The sequence below is a fragment of the Echinops telfairi genome, unplaced genomic scaffold (assembly GCF_000313985.2).
Source record: "Echinops telfairi isolate 266 unplaced genomic scaffold, ASM31398v2 ScPeMD7_18;HRSCAF=68, whole genome shotgun sequence".
Lineage (NCBI taxonomy): Eukaryota > Metazoa > Chordata > Mammalia > Afrosoricida > Tenrecidae > Echinops > Echinops telfairi.
In genome coordinates, this window is record NW_022103915.1 from 54921358 (window position 1) to 54934301 (window position 12944).

General features: G+C 42.5%; 1 protein-coding gene across 1 annotated transcript in view; it reads right to left on the minus strand.

The window, feature by feature from the left end:
• The window catches only part of GNG2 (G protein subunit gamma 2), a 120583-nt gene that overhangs the window by 86302 nt on the left and 21337 nt on the right, over window positions 1-12944 (minus strand). The window contains exon 2 of the mRNA XM_030884982.2: window positions 10168-10208. The gene's annotated coding sequence lies outside the window, so the exon portion shown is untranslated. The remainder of the gene's footprint in view (window positions 1-10167; window positions 10209-12944) is intronic.

The following is a 12944-nucleotide window of genomic DNA, read 5'->3' on the forward strand; positions in this document are numbered from 1 at the left end:
AAAAGGATAAAGGGGAGATCATGCCCTCTGACTGGCTTTGAAAAGTGTCACAGAATTCCATGAGGTTATGACTCAGGTAAGCTCTCTATGCAAACTCTGCAGGGACTGAGATGACACACTGACAGTCTTCCGTGGTGGTCCCGCCTGCCACACAACTTCCCCGTCGACCTCCTTTGGGAGCTGACATTCATTTTCACGCGTTCAGTTGTAAAAGGCACATTTCAAAAAGAAGCGTCAAAGTGTGTCTCCAAGTGAAGACTGTGGAGCTCAGAAAAGAAGCTCATGAACAGATGGTTACAAGCTACTTATCACAGTAACCTTTTCAAAATAGATGACCTGTCAGATGGAAAATTTCTGGAGGACCCACAGAATGCTGTTACAAGTGGTTAGCCCGAAGAAGTGAGGCTAGAAGTCGGTAGAAAAGGAACTTTCTCCATTGTACCTGTCTGTGCTGCATGAATTAAAAAACAATTCTTTCTTTCATATGTATCCCTTTCATAATTATAAGTTTGAATTAAAATATTAGAAAACATGATTCCCACAGAAAAGAAAGATACTACTTACCTAGCGCAGTGTCGGATACATACAAACTTTCCAAATGCTCTCATTTATGGTTCAGACTAGGCATTCCAGTGGCTACCTACTGACCAAAGTAGAGCTAAATTCTCTAGAATAGAAGTCAACTTTCCTCTTCATGAATGTATCGGTTTCCCATGAATTATTTTTGGAGGATGCTCATCACCACCTGTTCAAGATGTGGTTCTAAACACTTACACCTTCGCACACCATAAACGAAACCTTCTTTCTTAATTTTCCGTCATAAAACACAGGGTCTCTGGCTGCCTCTCAACTCCATTATTACTGCTCATCTTGTAAGCACACTTCCTGATTAATATCTGAGGATGCTGAGCTTCTAGGAATCATGCCATTTTACAGCTAGGTTTGCATGATATTTTCTAAGAAATTAAAGGTTAGGTGGCAGCGTATGCCAAAGCCAAAAGACAGACTTAAATAGTAGCAAAATAGATAGAGAGATGCAACTGCTGTGGCGTTTGGGTGCTATGCACGGGCTAAGTGCTGTACTGGTTGCCTAGTTACATCTTTGTCGAAAGGTCAAAATGCTTGTCTCTAAATCTAGAAGGGATTTCAAGCCCTAAACCTTCATAATTAATCCAAGAATTGCCTGCTAATCACTAAGCCGCTACCCCGTGAAACAAGTCTCTATCAAAATTTGATCTGGCGATGCTCTCTAGAGATGTGTAAGGAGAAATTCTAAATAAAGACATTTCTGTCTATGAAATGTGTTAGCCTGGTCGCATTTTATGGGTGTTATCACATCTGGGCTCTAACCACTTTATCGTTTCCAACCGCAGTCTTGCTACGATGGGATATGAACATACCTTCTCCCCAAGTTAAGGAGAGTTGTATCTCATGACAGGTGAAGAAAGTCCAGTGTTTTAACTCGTCAGACTTACAGATTTTTATTGTGATCAACCTGGCAAAAACACAGGCAGTCTATAATCTAGCCAAGAAAGAAAACTACGTTTCTATTAATAATGAACAACTAGTTCCTTAACTGTTGGGCATGCTCCTCTCCCCCTGCCTCGAGAGTGAGTGCCTCATCGTTCTGCTCCTCAGACCCTTCTACAGCTGAAGCTCCGCTTCCCCTGGGAGCGGAACAGGAGAGCGGTGACTTCAGGCCACACATTCTCCGGGCCTGCATTACAATTCTTTAGGACAAGGAGAAGCAGTCTTTGTGGTTGTTTCCACTTTTCTCTTTTTGAAGTTCTGTGAGGTTTACCATCGTTCTTTTTGGAGATAAAATCCACAGAACCTAAAATTTACCATTAATCCCTTTAAAGGGTGCAGCAGAATTTACACAGTCATGGTGTGGTGTGGCCATGACACACAAGAGATTTTCATCACTCCAAAGAGAAATGTTATGTCCAGAGAAGTAGTCATTGGGATCTCCCATGTATATTTACTCTCTGATTTCTCCTTGGGCATGATCAAAAGAATCTGGGTTTAAAATTACAGCAAAACATTTGGTCAGATTCTAGGACTCGTTTAACTTCAAACAACATTGGTTTGAAGTTAAAATGAGGCTTGTCTTAGCAAAATGAAACCAGGATTGGAAGTCCGAGAAGGATGGAATTAAAAAAAAAAAAAAGATTGAGTAAAATATCAGAATAATTTAGAATTCTGTCTAGGGGCTAACCTTGTCACAAATCCAGATCCTGATCCTAATTCAATGCCTGAGAGTGGTCAATGTTTGTTTTGGAAAGTAAAATGAACTGAAAAAGAATTCCTTGGACCTGCCTATTAGCATAGCTTGCAAGAAATGAAAGGACTACATACATTTAGAAAGAGGAAGGAAAAGAAAAAGAAGAAGAAAAACTGCCAGCTTCTAAAAATCAAATGCCTCTTCTGGGGTGGCTCCTTTATTGCTCCTTCAAGTACACTGATAGTCCTCCTGGCTTCGTCCTAGGGACTTAGGGAACAAAAATCTTCATGTAAAGGTCCCAGAAATAGAAGGGATGAGGTGATTCATTTCCACTTTTTCTCCCCACATGACTTGGTTAGACTTCCCTTGGAAAAGAAGGAGGGAGGAAAGCTTGAGCAAAGGCCTTTATCCAACGGTAGCACCATTATCAACAGAAATAGCACTCAGGACAATATACTTGAAACTGCTGAATGATTGTGCACTGCTGCTCGTGGAAACTTCAATGGTGAACAGAAACGGCTCTTTGGCACCCTCGCCCCACCTCCCCCCAGGAAGTTCCCAAAGCGTGTGCCATACCTACCACACCCCAGGTAGGTGTCCAGCAGCGCCTATACAGCAGGGTAAGTCACTCTGAGGAAGCGATGGGCATGCAATGGTAAAGCACTCAGCTGTTAACCCATCAGCTGCTCAGTGGGAGGAAAAAAACTCACTTTCTGCTCCCGTAAAGATTACAGCCTATGAAACCCTATGGGGCAGTTCTACTCCCTCCTATAGCCTCATGCTGAGCCAGAACTGTATCTGTGGCACATCATCATAACACATAGCTCATGCTGGGCTGTTGGGACCAAGAAGCACCAAGCTCTCATATCAGGATAAGACTCCACGACATTATCTTCTCCTATCCTACCAACCCCCCCTTGAGAATTCAAGACAGCCTGCCTAATGTGTTTATCTCTTCCTGGATGGTCTATGCTGCCTTGTGAGGGGAAAAAGTCCATTTTGTTATGCAGAAGGCAGATGAAAGCTAAGAAACCCTGTGCTATATTGGCAACCTTGGGTGTTGTTACTCCTTTTCCATACACCCTGAAGTGCTGGGAGAGACATGCTATGGTCACTCGAGAATTCAGTTGTGAAAGTATGCTCATCAGAAACAATGTGCAGCAGTGAGCTGGAGGCCTGGAGTAAGAACAGAAAGACAGGCTACATCTTGTAATTTGCCAAATGTTGCTGGCTCATGTTTGTTCTAAATCTTGTTTGTTGTTGTTGCTGGCCTTTTTGTTGGTATAGTTGGTTTGTGAAAATATGTACACGTGCATAAAGATTTTCCAAAAGAGCTGGATTCACCTCATCTTCAGTTCAGTCTCTGGGGGCAGAAGTGTCTTCATTTATCGTTTAGTTCAATCAAATTTGCTTTTACTAATTGATTGAAATGAATGCCATTATTTATTGGTACCATTTTGTTAGGGCATCTTGGGGGACAATTTGCCTGGGATTATCCCAGTTTTAACACTGAAAGTTCTGCTCCTTAGGAAAGCTCTTAGTCTTGAGAAAGCCAGGATGATTAATTACCCTATGGGCAGCCCTAGGTTCTGTATTCATAGCTGTATTGTTGAAGTGTCTAGAAGGGATAGGAAAGGAGTTTCTCTCTCTCTCCATTCAAAGTTTCAAGCCACATCCCACTCCAAAGTTAGCTTTCAAAAACAACCCATGTTCAGCATCCTAGTCTGCCGAGTGGTGTCTGCAGTCTTAAAAACTTGTGAATGGCCATCTAAGCAGCAACTACTGATCTCTTCGTACCTGCAGCAAATGAGAACAATGACAACTGAGGGCCCAGGAAGAACTAGATGGTACCCAGCTACCTCTCTGACTGTGACCACAATCGAAGGTCCCACTTAGACTGAAAAATGTAGAATAAAATAAAATAAAAAACCAAACCAAAAACCTGGTCTGAAAGAGACTAGGAAACCATTCACCTGAAGGCTATTTCCAATTGGCTCCCCACAGAAAAGAGGAATGAGATCCCTTCCTGTGTTCAGAATCTGGAGCTAGGCTGGCCCAGATGCCTCCGGTTCCTCTTTCCCCTGACTTCAGTGCAAGAAGTCCTGGTGGTAGAGTTGGTTAAGGACGGAGGTGCTGCTACCCACAAGGTCAGCTGTCCGAAACCACTAGGCTCTTCGCGGGGGAAAGATGCAGCTTTCCATAAAGAGTGACCATCTCTGAATCCCAAGAGGCCGTTTTTATCCGGCCCTTTGGGGTTCCTATGAGTCGGAAGTGATGTGACAGCATGAGTTTGGTTGGGAGTGTTTTCGAGCAAGAGAAGGAGCTCTGGTCTCGTAGTCGGGTAAGCCGTGAGCTGCTGACCACAAGGTTCTCCGTTCAAAGCTCCCACTCACTCCCTAGGAAAAGACGAGGCCATCTGCTCTGTAAAGATGGACAACCTTAGAGCCCCTAGGAGTTGTAATTGACTCAGTGGTAGAGGGTTTGCCTTTTGCTTTGTTTTTCCTGGTTTAGTGCAACAAAGGATCCCTGACGATGCCGTGGTTAAAACCGTTGTTAACAAAAGGGTGGCTGTCAAACCCACCCGTCAGCTACTCTGCAGGAGACAGTTGCTTCAGGAAAGATTTACTGTGCAGTCACTTCTGTTTAGTCTCGTGGGGTTGCGATGAGTCAGAACAGACTCTACAGGAGTGAGTTTGGTTTGGGTTTGATTCACCCCTCTACCTAAAGCACTTCTGCTTTCATGAACAATTCATGTCTCTTACATTGTGGTAAGCAGAAAAATGTCTCTCCCAAGACCTGGAACCTCACCGGGCCAATAAGCCCTGATGCAATTAAGAGATTATTTGGGGGTACCCAATTACACATGCTAAAAATGAAAGAACTTTTCTTGGCTGAGCTAGAGTTAAGTAGAAAAACACACAGATGAGCAGGCTGCTGGCTTTGAAGATGGAGGAAGATGGGCTCCAGAAACAAAAAAGACAAGGAAATACATTTTCTGGTAGGGCATGCAGGAATGAACCCAGCCCAGCGTATAGCCTGGCTTTAGCCCAATGCGACCTCTGTGAGATTTCTAATCTACTTGCTGTCACTGAGTCAAGACGGACTCATATCAGCCCTTTAGGAGAGGGTAGCATGCCCCTGTAGTTCAGGAGAGTAGAAAGCCCCATCTTTTTCCACAGGAGTTGCTGGTGATTTCAAACTGCTGACCTGTGGTTGGCAGCCCAGTGCATAACCACTACTAATCTACAGGGCTGTAAAATAACAGGTATGCATTGTTTGAAGCCACGAACTTAGTGACGATATGTTACAACAACAATAAAAAGGAACAGTTTTCATCACTGCTGATGTTTGCTTGATACATTCATCATGGTTTCCTTCAAACTTCAACATTAAATTATTTCTTACCAAGTGTTTGATTTGCTTCTCTGTACAGATTTAAAGAAAAAAAGGAAAGATGAATCAGCACCAGACTAAATATGTTCAAAAAACCCTCTGCTTGTGTAAAACAATGCTTCCTTTTAAATGTCCCTTTGCTTATTTAATTTCTCTCTTTAGTTCGTTAACCCAGGGACCACTTACATAAGAAAACACTGGACAGAATTGATACTACTCATTTTGCATGGAGCCAAAATGGTTTGGGGTGCAAGTGGCAAATGCCAAGTAACCAACCACTCTATGGGTTGTGTGCTAAGACACAGCAGTTCGCAATGTCTCCCCAGGACACTCCGGATGTCAGCGTGTCTGGAAGAAGCTATTCGCCTTTTGGGAGCCAGGGGCAGGGACACTGAAGAACACAATGAAGACTGGTCACACTCAGCATGCCAGCGTCCGCCGATTGAGAAACTGCTGAGATTGATTTGAAGCATTGAAGGACATTTATTAGCCTGAAGGAAACCAACATAAACATCACACGAGGTACAAGAATTGTTTATGAGAGAACATGCTTAGCAATTTCTGGTCAAATGTAGGCTCGGCTCAGTCCTCATTTGACAGATCTGAAGTACATCACCGTCAAAGGGCCTCACGATGGGGAAGCAAATGCTGTGTAGGGTTTCAAAAGCACAAAGTCCCTTCTCCTAATAAACTCTACACCAGATGCCCAACCCTGGCTGCACACTAAAGTCCCCGGGGACCTTTTATCATACAGATGCCTGGGTCCCTTCCCTGGAGATTGACTGGATTGCTGAAGGTAGTGGAGATTGAGACGTGCAGCCAGGGATTACAACCACTGCTGTGCACCTGTCTGGGAATAACCTACTGACATAGTCACCCGAATGTGGCCACTCTACAGATCTGAATCAATTCCTCTCTTCTTGTATGCATCTGTAGCTCAGTTATGACCACCCATCAAGTCTCGCCAAGGAAAATCCTCACTGCCACCGAGTCCATTCCAACTCATAGGGTTGTACTCTACAGTATAGAGACTGGAACTCTTTACTAGAAACCAGGTAGTATAGAGTGCATGCATTGGGCTGCTAACTATAAGGTTAGCAGTTCAAAACCACCAGGTGATCCATTGGAGAAGGATGAGGGAGAATGAGAGTTGCAGCACTGGGAACCCACAGGGTTAGTTCTTTCTGTCCTATAGGCTCACTATGCGTTAGAATCAACTTGTTGGCAGTGAGTGAGTGAGTGAGTTTAAATTCTTTATGGGAGTAGAAAGCCTTGTCTTTCTCCCGAGGAGATACTGGGGTTTTCGAACTGCTGACCTTGAGGCCAGCAGCCCGACACATTATCACTAATCCACCTGGGCTCCCCTGCCAAAGAACTATCTGGTTATTATTTAGAGATCATCCTCTCCCTCACTTCTCATCTTTAATCTCCCATGTCCTGATCCATTTCTTCCAAACCAAGACTGCCACTCGTCTCCCTCGCATTCGGCGCTCTCTATTTCTTTACCCCTTATCTTGCTCCCTAAAGAATTACCACACACACACCATCTCATCATCTGGCCTTCTTTGCCTTCTCACTGTAAGATAGACTTCAAAGCCTTGAGCACAGCACTCAAGGTCTTCAAAGGCTTCTTCTGCCTGGTTCTCAAACCACATCCCATCCGTCCACTACTTTCTGGACACTTTAAATTCCACAGGCTTCTCAGAATACACAGCGGCTTTTAGAGCCTCTGCGTAGCTTCACACGTGACACTTTATTCCTGGAATGCCATTTTCCTACTATTTGATGATAATTTCACAGCACAGGTCACACACCCCTTCCTCCACAGGACTCTCCTTCTCCTTGTCAGCACACCTGTCCCTTCACCCATCGTTCTCTGCTCACACCTTACCAACGCAGACCTCAGAAACCGGTGAGACTAAAACAGCTCTTGTGTACGGCCGGGTCTTTTTCATTCTCAACGTCTCGGCATCCAGAACCCATTCTTTGGCCCATTTAGTCAACCATTTTAATTAACTCTAGCAATGCTTTGATGCTTTGCTAGATCCCAGAGGCAAAGTGGCTAGCAAGTTAGGCACTACTCCTGTCCTCTCAGAGTTAAGTCTTAAAGGGGAGTCAAATTACAGGAGAAGTAGTTCTAATAAAGCAGAAGGTCTATCAGCAGCTTGGGAGGAGTTCTTTTTTCCCTCTCTCCTTTCCATTTTTTTTTTTAATTTCCAGATTCAATAAAAGGTAAAGAAATGGCAAGATAGGTTTCAAATAGTATGTTATATTTTAAATGCTTATATTTAATAACGAAAGACATATGATGTCATCTTTTCATTGTTTCAGTGTGTTGTCTGACAAGAAGTAAACAGCTTGTAGATATTAAAGGTTTACATTTGGTGACCACAGGTGAATTGAAGAAACTTGGCCTTCACATCTAAAAAAGTATACTGAATATTTGCTGCATGAATCCATAAATGACTGGCTAGTTCTAGTAGACGCACTAAGTCAGGGTTTACATGGTTGTTCTGGCCAGATGTTGTTGAGTTAATTCTGACTCAGAGCCATCCCACGTGTACAGAGTAGAACTTCTCCGTAGAGTTTTCCAGGCTGCTACCTTTTGGAAGCAGCTATCAGTAGATTTTCTGAGGGGTTTTTTGTTGTTGTTGTTGTTTTGCCACCAGCACAAAGTAGCTATATAGATAAACAATTAAAAACCCACAATCAAATTTAAGTCACCTGTATTCTAATGAAGGAAAAAGAATTGAACAGGGGTGTACATGAAGCAATATCAGTGATGAGTTGGCACCTGCTGAAGGACACATAAACGTTTCTTATAGTATTCTCTCTATTCAGGACATACTTGAAAAATTTCACGATAAAGTTCAATTTAAAGTGGAAAAGAATCCCAGGTACCACCTACTAGAAAGTAATGGGAGAGGACAAACACATGATCATTCACCTCCCCAACCTTTCAGTCCCACAACCAGATTCGAGGTGTTCGCTAGCTTCAAAGACCAAGTTAGAATTGACAGCTGCAATTGCAAAGACTAGCCAGCAAGTTTGTGGGCCTTGAGTGTGTGTTAATGGCCAGGAACAATTCAAAACAGGAGGGTGGTGTTGCCCAATTCAAAGAATATGATCAATGTCATGGAATTGTACATATAGAAACTGTTGAATCGGGACATAGGGAAATTGTCTGCTGTGTATATTCTCAACATAAAAATAAATTAACTTAATAAAATAAGAAAATAGTTTGCAAGCGTCCATCTAAGGTTCAACGGGTCTCTGTCACCTGGACAACAGAGGAAGAGGGAGAGTCAGGGATGGGAGAGGGAAATACACATCAATAGCTGCTTCCTCTGCCATAAGACCCCAACGGGGTGGCAACTGGGTACTGTTATTGCACATTTCAGTCCAAGAGTCTACAGAAGAGGATGTGGCTCTTGATCAAAAGGGAATAAATTCAGAACATAATTTTAAATTCTCATGGACTCCAGATTTTCTGGAGCCACAGACACTGCATGAACCCCAGAAACTATTGCTCTGAGATAATCTTTAAGCCTTCAACCAAAAACATCCTCTGAAGAGTTCTTTAAATCAAGTGATAGTGTAGGTTAATTACTACACAGTGTCTTCCCTGAGCATTGTGTACTTTTCAGTCCTATCAGCAACTCAGATCGGAAACTTGGGGGGCGGTGAGTTTGTGAAAATGGGGGAAATGATTCAGAAAATGAGGGTAAGACTGGTTGTACAGCCTTAAATAATAGAATCACTGTCATTTAATTGTACATAGAGAAACAGTTAAATTGGTGTGTGTTCTGTAATGTATACCCTCAAGAACAACAAAATACACTTTTTTCTTTTAAAAAGCCAACTCAGCTTCTTAAAGAAGAAACCTGATTAACATTCGATTGATCTATTGTCATTTTTGTTGTTACTGAAATAGTGTTTGCAATGTCTACAACCAATCTGTTAAGAGCAGAGTTTATTATTCTCAGATCTAATCTACTCTGAGGTTCTGTCTTATACAAGATAAATCCTTAATGTCTGCCAACAGATTATTCATGTTTGGAGCCAGAGAAGTACATTTTGTTGAACCAGAGACCACAAGGGCACATCAATGCAGAGTTCAGAAGAAAATAGGGAAATCCAGGCACAAAATCCAACCGTAACTTTCGTCAAGGAGAGTCAGTTGTTCTCTTTAAATCCTGAAGTAATGCCAATGTTGATGAAGATGCTATTACTGTCTCTCTTTAATAAATAGTATATGCTTGAGTGCTTTCACCTGTTGGATTACTTAAGCTTTTCTCTTTAGAATTCTGGTCAGATTCAAGAAGGTCCTAACTCACTGCCAACAAGTCGATTCTGACTCCTAGCAATTCTCTATAGGATTTCTGTGGTTGAAAATCTTTACCGGAGAAGTAGCTTCACGGATCAACTAAGTAGTGGGTTTGAACTACTGACCTGGAGGTTAGCAGACCAACACTTACCCAATAGCACCACCAGGGCTCCTTCAAGAAGTTCCTAGAAGATCTAAGGAGAAAGTGTTTCAGAATTCTTACCTTTCCTACTCCTGAAGCCTTCGGCTCACTGGCAGATCTGGCTGTGGAGAAAACAAACAGGAAAGTTTTAAAAATGTCAGAGAAACAACAGATATGCAAGGGTAGCATGAGCAAAGGAACATTTCTGTAACCAGGGTTTGGTGGTCATGGCCTGCTAAGGGGAGAGGGTCTCACGAATGAACATTTCTGAGTTACGATCATTTTTGTTAACCCTTTTAAGGCAGGCTTGTGAAAATTGGAATCTATTTATCCCTTGGCTTAAGAAATCATGAAAACACAAAGTCAGCTTGGGACTCTTGTGGGACTAGAGCTCTTGAGCAGAGACCCTGAGTCCCAATCAGCTGAGCAAGAGCAAACTTCCCTCCTGATCTTCTATCCAGACCAGAGGGGCAGTGATGGGCACACTCTCTTGCTTCTGGTGTTAGGGACAGAGTCCGGGTGCCAGTTGTATAGACCCAACACTGTAAATTAGTATGCATACCAAGTAGTTTTGTCATCCAAATTTTCTACAGGCTATTGACAAGTAGAAAGAGATCTACACTCACAGCCACGGATGTTGATATGGAGCAGTTAGCCTACTTTGTCCACGACAGGGACCTTTATCACCCTGGAATCACGATAGAACATCAGCTCAAAGGAACTGCCTCACCCTAGGAGAATCGTTTGCCATTCCAGTGTTGTTAGATCTTAGAACAAAGAGGCACCTCTTTGTTACACTGGAAGTAGTAACTTCTTTTTATACACTGGAAGTAGTATAACTGAGGGAAGTAGTATAACCGAGCAGGGGTGGGTCCTCAGTGTCTCCAGAGGTCTCACGTTGCTTCAGACAAGCGTGTATGCTACAGTCCCAACCCAGCCAACTACGTGTCAGACTACTATCAGAGGTCAAGCAGATGTTTTTTAAATGACCAAAGTTATTAGCAACCCATTATTTCATAAATAATGATAGCAAAAGAAGCAGCAGCAAGCCATGGGCGAAAACAACCTATTTTCAGAGAATGAATCATATGTAGGACCCGCACAATCAGCCTGTTCAAGAGCGCTGTGAGTCAGGCACTTCAGTTCATTATCGGTGACAGCGTAACTCAGCACATCCTCTAGGATGGCAATCTGGCACGGACTTTTATTAGTTTCAAAGATGCTGTCAGTCATTGTTTCAGTGATGTCACACATTGACTTTATGTTGAAAAATACAAAATATAGACAAAGAATTATTACAAAAGTGTTAGCGCAGTCTAAATATCATTAAGAGTGCTGAATAAGCACACCTATTCCTCACTGATTGACTCTGGTTACCTCACACGCTGCATGTGCACTAGAGAAAATCTAGCGATCGTATTTGGTGCCTTGATGATTTATGTCTGTCAGTGACAAAGGCACAGGTGTGGCTGAAGAGCAGCACTGGTCGTGATGGTTAGTTTGGCAGTTAGGTGATGATGTAAGTTGTTAGTTCTATAATGATGTAGTCATACTCCATTCTGTGAGCTGATATGATCATCCTCCATTTTCCTGTGAGGCTGCCTTTCACAGAATGACCTGGTCTTTGAAGTTACCCATAACACTAAGTAGGGGTGAGTGTGTAACGTAAACACTCCATCATAATAAACATTTTAAATGATGAATGCGACATTTAAATTAGACACAACATAATTAAATTATGAGGAAAATACAAATGATACCAAATTAGGTGAAAAGAGAATATAGTTTTATGTGACAATTTTTCTAATATACGTACTTATATATGCATTGTATTCATTTCATGTATCTATAATATTTTCTATTAATTATGTTTGCCAATATCTTATACACTATTTTTCTAATATATATTATATCTAATTTTTTTCTTATATATATTTTCTGGGAGGAAGATGAGGTTTTCTACTCCTGCAAGCAGTTACAGGAAGCCCACAGGGGCACTTCTACTCTGTCCTATAGCGTCACTATGGGTCAAAATCAATAGAATGGGAGCAAATTTGAGTTCCTATATTTGCTAACAACAACAAAAAAGGACTGGAATACCTGAAAACGTAAATAGTGTTTCATCTCAGCTTTATGGACAAATGGAAATGGCAGAAATTACAATCAATTTTGTAAGCTAGGGTCATCTAACTCAAAAACAAACTCACTGACGAGTTGATTCAGACTCATAGCTACTCTATAGGACAGGGTAGAATTGCCCCTTTGGGTTTCCGAGACTCTACATTTTTATGGGAGTAGAAAGCCTCATCTTTCTCTCGTGGAGTAACTGGTGGTTTTCAAACTCCTGACCTTCCTTGTGGTTATCAGCCCAACCTTTAACCCACCACACCACCATGGCTCATTAGCTAGGTGCATGCATTCATGCTAAGAATAAAAGTCTACTTGGTAGCATAATAAGTAAAAGTTAGGCTGCCAACCACAAAGTCAGGAGTTCAAAACTACCAAGTACCCTCTGGGAGAAAGACGAAGCTTTCTATTTCCAAGAGTTAAGTCTCAGAAACCCACTGGGGCAGTTCTACCCTGCCCTATGGGGTCCCTATGAGTCAGAATCAACTCCATAGTCATAAAGTTGGAATTTGAATTTCTCACAGTGAGTTCAAACATCAGGAGCACCGGGTGGGGGGTGTGTGTGTGTGTGTGTGTGTGTGTGTGTGTGTGTGTGCTCGTGTCAGAGGATGAGAGCACAACGACAATGACAGAGACCTCGTGTGGCCTCAAGGTTGGTCACTAAGCCGCAAGCAGCCTCCGGAGTAGGAATACTAAAGCATCCCTGATCCATTTGGCCCCTCCTGTGGTCC